This window comes from Chrysochloris asiatica, unplaced genomic scaffold (genome assembly GCF_000296735.1).
Source record: "Chrysochloris asiatica unplaced genomic scaffold, ChrAsi1.0 scaffold00036, whole genome shotgun sequence".
Taxonomy (NCBI): Eukaryota; Metazoa; Chordata; class Mammalia; order Afrosoricida; family Chrysochloridae; genus Chrysochloris; species Chrysochloris asiatica.
In genome coordinates, this window is record NW_006408554.1 from 24,288,733 (window position 1) to 24,297,372 (window position 8,640).

Genomic DNA, 8,640 nt, shown 5'->3' on the forward strand with positions numbered 1-8,640 from the left:
GTTCAAACCTAGAAGCCACTCCTCAGAAACTATACCAGGTTGATATAAGTTGGAACTGACTTGATGGCTCTTAACAATAGCAGTATATGTATTTAGATGAAGATAAAAGTCTATAGCCTTCAGTATGGATAAACTTTAACCTAAATAAAAATCCTCACAAATGGACCAATAAATAACATGATAAATACTTGAATTCCAATTAATAGCAATGGAAGCAGTAGTCAAGAAAACAAATTATGTATTACAATTGGCAAATCTGCTACAAAAAAGCCTCTCTAAAGTATTAATAAGCAAAATCACATGTTGTGGACTGAGATGCTCTTAACTCAATCCATAGATTTATTTTCAAGTTCATCATATACAAGTAAAAACTGGACAGTAAATAAGGAAGCCTGAAGAATTGGTGCCTTTGAATTATGGTGCTGATGAAGAATATTGAATGTACCATGTACTTCCAGAAGAATGAAAAGATTTGTCTTGAAAGAAATCCAACCAGAATCTTCCTTAAAAGCAAGGATGGCAAGACTTCATCTTCCTTGCTTTGTACATGTTATCTGAAGAGACCAGTCCTTGGAGAAGGACATCATACTTGGTAAAGTAGAGGTTCAGTGAAAAAGAGGTAAATCCTCAATGAGATGTAGTGAAACAGTGGCTGCACCCTGGGCTCATATAGAACAATCAACGTTAGGATGGCTCAGGGACAGGCCATGTTTCTGTTGTACATCGGGACTCTAAGAGTCAGAGTTGATTTGATGGCACCTCATAATAACATATATCACAAAATGCTCACAAAAATTATATTAGAAATATATTGCATTCACCATAAGTATATTAGAGACTAAATTTCATGTATATACATAAAATACTTTAAATTTGTGATATGAATTATAAATAATAAAATTCATGCCTTACCATTATTGTAATTCTTTTTTGTATTATTGATAAACATATTAGTTTAAATTAGTATTTAACATGATTAATTCATCAATCAACTACTAGAAAAAGATTCTGATTTTCATCTGTTTAACAATTTGTATTTAATGTTTTCTTTACACTGTGATTATTAGTCATTGTCATTAGTTACAAATTGGACTACTTGAATGAGAACTTTTAGAGATGAAAAAAATCAGATGTTCATTTGTAATGTAATTTAGGTTTAGCTGCATGAGATTTATTTATCAAATCCTAGTTTGTACATAGAGGACATATTAATTGCAGAATGACTAATTATGTGTTAATTCCTCCAGTGCCTTGGTACATATCCAGTTTCATCCTCAAAGAATTCATTTAAGTATGCAGTATCAAAGGAAGAATATAGGTAGTTAAGTTAGAAGAGCGATTTTAAATATCATTTGGAAACTATACTATCCAACAAAATTAATGTCCTTTGCCTGAAAAAGAACAATGCAACTCAGCTGAAGTATATAAAAGCAAGAGTATTTTTAATTTATGATATGATAACAAGTATTTATTTCAAAAAATTATTAATAGATAATGTGAGTGCAATATGTACCCCCAACATTTACCACCTAACACTTTTTTTAGAGGAAAGAAGAAATTAGTAATGATTTCTTGGTTATAATTCAGATGTACCAATGAACAGTTAAATTTTTTTCAGCAACAGGAAAAGCAATTACCTGAAAAGAAATGCCATGTCCAGATCAGCCATGTAAGCAGAACCATTTTTCTTTGAAAACAGTATTTTATAGGTAGCAATTTCCCTACTTACACTGAAAACGCTTGTCTATAAACTTAGTCTACATCGAATGCTGGATTTGAGAAGCTTGATTTATTCCTGACGAAAAGTCATAATCTTACTATTTAGAATTACTGCTAGAAATAAGCAGTATGGAGAAGCTTTAAAAGCACGAGGATAATATTGTGCTAAACTTTTTAAGGTAAGTATACATGCTTCCATGTTAGTAAATTTCTAGTATTTTGTTACTATTAAAATTAGTGTAGTTAATAAATTCTTAATAAATGACTTTATTCATGCCACTAAAATTCTTGTTTATGATTTTATTCATATTCGTTAGTACTTTCAAATCATAATATCACTTATTTTCACATTTGGATTTTATTTTGAAAATAAATAAAATATCATAAAATGTTATATGTTTTATAAATAACAATGCAATGAAAATATCAGAAATATAAAATGTAAATATATTTATTTCATTTTAAATTGTTTTGGTGGATGTTTGTAAAATGTAAATTTATATCTGTGGCAATAAACTTGTCGCTTTATTCTTTAAGTTTATTAATGTACTAATTTACAACTGTACCTTTTTTAATGAAGCATTCTGGAGAATAAAAAGAAATACTTTTTAATATGTGTGTATTTTCATTTCTTTTATTTTTAAGGTCCATATATGTTTAAAACATGATTCTGAGAGAGTTAACCACAATGAAATGTATAATTGTGACCAGAAGTGCAAAACCCTCGGGGTATAATCTGTTCTGGCTCCATAGAACGGAAGAGGGCATATCTAATCCTTAAAGGAACCTGCAGACTGAAGAAAGATATCATCTGCCAAGTTAATTAAACAACCAAAGAGGTACTAGTTTTGAAATGGAGACAATTGGATATCCTCAACCAGTTGCTGCCATAATGGTAATTACAACTAATGGAGACCCAGTATGTCTCAGAATTAAACTGTGCTCAGTAGAGTTTCAGTGACTGATTTTTGAGAAGTAGATCTAAGGCACCTCTGGTAACCTCAAACCTTTAAACCTTCAGTTAGCATCCTGGCACATTAACTAAATGTACCTTGACCCATTATGAACATACCCTTTATTAAGAAGATGGACTGATAGTATAGCTTTATCTGGTGTTTTGAAACAGAGAAGTACCTCATTGCTTTATGTAACACAAGACCACAAGTTTTCCATCAAGTTTTGTTGTTGTTGTTGTCAGGTGTCATCGAGTCGGAACTGACTCATAGCGACCAACCCCATGCACAGCAGAACAAAACAATAAAAGGGAATGTTCACAGAAATCATTTTAGAACAATTCTAATATTTATATTCTTCCAGTGTTTAGTTATCTAGGTGAACATTTTAACCTTCTCTCATTTTCAATATTGTCTTCTAATTATTTTTTTCTGAACAAAAAGGGTGCATATCTTTCATATGTATTTTAAACAATCAAAATGAACACAAATATAAAAGGATGTAATATTAAATATCACCATCAAAAACTAAGAACATTTATTTTAGATGAATATTTTATTATACATCATTAATATGCACTGATCTAGGAACCACAAGGTTGGCAGTTCAAATCCACCACCTGCTCCTTGAGTGACTCAGTGGCACACAACCACTACCACTACTCTGTGGTCATACTTCATATATTGTTTAATTCATTTTTTCTTTACGTTTTTGGGTCTGGAAACAAAAATATTATCCAATAAAGACAAGATATATTCTCTAATAAAGATAAAGAAATCTCTACATCACAGTAGCTTGTTCATCTTGAAGTTTACATATCTGCTAAGTCTGAAGGAAAGGTCAAATTAGAAAAATAAGATGTGATGGTTCTTCAAAAAACAGTATTAGGGACAATAGTCATGAGAGGAGTGGACAGAGATTTACACTGGAATGAGCAGGCTGTTTTAAAGACATATAATGTACATATAAGACCATCACTCTGTCTGTGGTTACTGAAATATCACTTTGATGGAAGTCAAGGAAGATGAAACTAGAAGCAGGAGAGAGTTTGATAGAATAGTAATGTAGTAATTCATGTAAAAATGGAGTTTTTATAACTAGAAGAGATCAAGTATACAGAAGTAATGGATTTGTAATCTAAAGAGAATATAAAAATCACCAAGGCACAGAATTTCAGTGGATCCTAAGAATGAGGAGAAAAGGGAAGCAGAGATTAACCAAATGAGGTGAATTTTTAATGAGTTCAAAAGGAGGCCATTATGTTATGTGTCAACTAAGGAAATAGTATGGAACATATGGAAACGTGGAAGAAAACTGGAAATTAATTTAAAAAGGAAAAAAAAAAATCTTGGGTTTAATGGTCAAAAATAAACTGGAGGAACCTGAGACTATTACTATGACCCTCCACCATCCTTCAAGTCTGGAAAGGAATTCACCCTTATTACCCACACAATTTTCAGCCAAGCAGTAAGTAGATAGGTTCGTGGGGGAAGAGGAGAGGCTGGTGATACAAACAACACAAACAAGATATGCTCACCATGGAATGGCCAATCATTCAAAATAAAAAAGGCAACATTATCCTAAGGACAAAGTTGAGAAGGGATGTGAAGGTAGATGGGATACAGATAGGACTCACAGGGAAGAAACAGGATGACTTTTGTTGCATGGAAGGGATTGCAATCATTGAGATGAATCAAAGTGTATGGTTTGTTGAATGTAAGGCTAATGATCTGGTCTGTAAACCTGCACTCACAATGAAATTCACAATAAAAAAAAGTTAAAAAGAAATTGTTGCACACTTTAACCAAAGTCTATCACAATTCAGAATTAGGAAAGATAAACTAAGTTGAAATAAAGGTATTATTCATAAATACATGTACATCTCTGATCCCTAGAGTTCCTTTTGCAGAATCAAAGTAACCATTAGTCTGAAGTGGTATTCAAGGTAACATGTCCATCTGAATATACTTTAAGAAAAGATCACATATATCTTATTCTGGAAGTAACCGTTGATTTCATAGAAAGTTTATTTAAAAATACAACTAACAACAAAAACAACTACACCATAACATCTGTTCCAGATTGAAATGTGATGCTCCAAGAGCTATGTTGATGTCCTAATTTACAGCACCTGTGAGTGGCACTATGTTAGAAGATAGTCTTTAAAGATGCTATCAGTTCACTTGTGTTCAAATCCAATCTGAGTGGTGTTCTTATACAAGGAAAGAAAGATAAAGACACACTCAGAGGGAAGACAGAATATGTAAATAGAGGCTGGATTGGAGTGATGCATCTATTAGCCAAGAAATGTCAAGGATCTACAGCTGTCACCAGAAGTTATGGCCCATATACTAAATCTTTCATGGAGTCCTGGTGTGGTGCTATCGGTTAATGTGCTGGACTGCAAAGTCGGCTTGAACTGCAAGGTCTGCAATTCAAGCTCACCATCCACTTCTTGAAAACCTTATCTAGGGTCTCTATGGGTCAGAATCCACTCAACAGCACTTAACGACAACAACAAACATGTAAATAAAGGCGCTCTGGTAGTGTAGTGGTTACGAGTCAGGCTGTTAACCTCAAGGCCAGCAGTTCGAAGCTACCAATCATTTTGCAGAACAAAGATGAGGCTTTAAGCTTGCATAAAGATTTATAGTCTTGGAAACTCTATGCAGGGTCACTGTGAGTCAGAACTGACTTTACTGCACACCACCACCACCACCACCACCATCCATATGTAAATAAAGGTTTCTGGTGTGGACTTTAAACTGTAAGGTTGGCTGTTCAGTTCACCAGCTGCTCCTAGGAAATCCTGTAAAGGGTCACTATGAGTCAGAACCAACTCAGTGGCACTTAAAAGCAACAGCATTTGGCCAAATTTATTGGTATAGTTTCTTTAATTGTCCATTATAGCTACCAAATTTTAATTTCTATGAAAGCAAAAACTGGCTATTGTGCTTCCTTTATGTATCTACTCTCTAGCACTATGCTTGGAACATGATAGGTGTTATTGTTGAATGGTGCTAATAGAAACAATGGTGATTTTTAAAAATAACTAGATAGCGAAACAGAGGAGACTATACTGTATTATGCTAGTAATTATCCCATTAAGACAATTGTTTAATTTTCCAAGCTACATTTGACACCATAATTCAAAGGCATCAATTGTTCTCTAGTCTTTCTTATTCATTTTTCAACTTCTGTATGCATATGAGGCGACTGAAAATACAATGATTTGAGTCAGGCACAGCTTAGTCTTTAACATTTTAGAGAAATTTTTTGCAGCAAATTTTCCTAATGCAATATGTCTTGACTGCTGCTTTCATGAATTCAAGTAAAATGAAGTTTTTGACAATTTCAATCTTTTATCTGTTTACTGATATTTTTTATTCAAATATGAAGATTTTTGTTTACTTTACATGGAGGTGCAATCCATAGTGAAGACTGTATGCAGTTTTTGATCTTCATTAGTAAGCATTTCAAGTTCTCTTTGTTTTCAGAATGGAAGATTGTGTCATCTGCATATTTTCCCTCAATTCTGATACCACGTTCTTCTTCATATAACCCAGCTTCTGAGATTATTTGTTCAGCATACAGATTGAGTAGGTATGGTGAAAGGATACAGCCCTGATACACACATCTTTCCTGATTTTAAACTATCCAGCATCCCCTTGTTCTGTTCAAGAAACTGCCTGTTGAGCTACATAGTTTCCTCATGAACACAATTAAGTGTTCTTAAATACCCATTCTTCACAATGCTATCCAGAGTTTGCTATGATCCACATAGACACATGACTTTGCATATTCAGTAAACCTCAAGGAGACATCTTTCTAGTATTCTCTGCTTTCAGCCAAGATCCATCTGACATCAGCAATGATAAGCCTAGTTCCACAGCCTCTTCTTAAAGCAAAATGAATTTCTGGTAGAGTTCTGTATATGTACTGCTACAAACACTTTTGAATTATCTTCAGCAAAATTATATTTTCATATGACATTAATAATATTGCTTGATGATTTCCACATTCCATTGTGTCACCTTTCTTTGAATGGCCTGAAATAGGTACTCCCCTTAATCAGTTGACCAGGCAACTGTCTTCCAAATTTCTTGTCACCGATGAATGGGCACCTCCAGAGCCGCATCAGTGCATTGAATGCATTGGCAAAGAACAAGGCTCCAGGAATTGATGGAATACAAATTGAAATCTTTCTACAAACTGATGTAGCACTGGAGTCACTCACTCATCTATGCCAAGAAATTTGGGAAACAACTACCTGGCCAACTGACTGGAAAAGATCCATACTTGTGTCCACTCCAAAGAGAGGTGTGCCATGATCGAACAATATCATTAGTATCCCGTACAAGGAAAATTTGCTAAAGATAATCCAAAAATGGCTGCAAAGATACATTAGCAGACAATTGTTAAGATTCAGGCCGGATTCAGACAAGGATGTGGAATGAGGGATATCATTACTGATGTCAGATGTATGTTGACTGAAAGCAGAGAATACCAGAAAGATGCTTTTGACTATCCAAAGGCTTTTGATTGTATGGATCATGACAAGCTATGGACAACATTTCGAAAATGAATATTCCAGAACATTTAATTTTGCTTATGAGGAACTTATACATAGACAGTATTTCCAACAGAACAAGGGAACATGGAATGGTATAAAATTAGCAAAGGCGTATGCCAGGGTTGTATTCTTTCACCATACGTACTCAATCTGTGTGCTGAGCAAATATTCCGTGAAACTGATTTATATGAAGAAAAATGTCTCATCAGGATTGGAGGATGGTTCATTAACAACCTGCAATATGATGATGATACAGTTTTGCTTGCTGAATGTGAAGATGACTTAAAATATTTTTTGACAAAGATCAAAGACCACAGCCTTAGGTATGGGTTGTTCCTCAATATAAAGAAAACAAAAATCATCACCAGTGGACCAACAAACAACATACATATAAATTGTGAAAAGATTGAAGTTGTCTAAGAATTTATTTTACTTGGACCAATCAACAACACTCATGAAAGAAGCACTCAAGAAATTAAATGATAGATTGCATTAGGTAAATCTGTCATAAGAGACATCTTTAAAGTGTTCAGGAATAGGGATAGTTTGAGGACTAAGGTATGCCTCACCCAAGCCATCATATTTTCAATAAACTCATATGCATGTTAATGTTGGAAAATAAGACCATAAAAGAATTAATGCATTTGAGTTATGGAGTTGGAGGAGAATGTTGAAAGTACCATGGACTGCCAAAAGAACAAACCAATCTGTGTTGGCATCATTACAGCCAGAACGCTGCTTTGAAGCCAGGATGGCCAGACTTCATCTCCCATGTTGTGCACAATGTCAGGAGGCACCAGTCCCTGGGGAAGGATATTATGTTTGGTAAAGTGGAGGGTTGGAGCAAAAGAGAAAGACCCTCCAATGAGATGGATTGGCACAGTGGCAGCAGCAATGGGTTCAAAGGTAGCAATTATTGAGGTTGACCCAGGATTGGACAGTATTTCGCTCTGTTGTGCATAGAGTTGCTATGAGTCGGTTCCAAATCGATGGCACCTAAGAACAAAAATAGAATTATAGCCTAGTGTTCTGGTTTTCAACTTTGCTGTTTCCTTTCTTGTATGGTCTGATGAGAAGTGTCTTTTAAACTTACGTTGGTTTCTATAAGTGTATTTTCTTTTTCTGTTTATAAATACCTCCATCTTTGCTTTTCATCAAATTTAATATATTTATGTACATATAATTGATATTTATCTGAGTATCAATACTCATTAATTTTGGAAAATTCTATGTCATTATAATTTCAATTTTTTTTTTTTCTGCTCTAGTTTATCTTTCTTCTCCTCCTGGCATTTGTATTATATGTGCTTTTCATGTTTTGAAAATGCTCATAATTCTTGATTTGTTGTTTTTTTTTCTCATTCTTTTTCTCTTTGAATTTCAATTTTTGAACT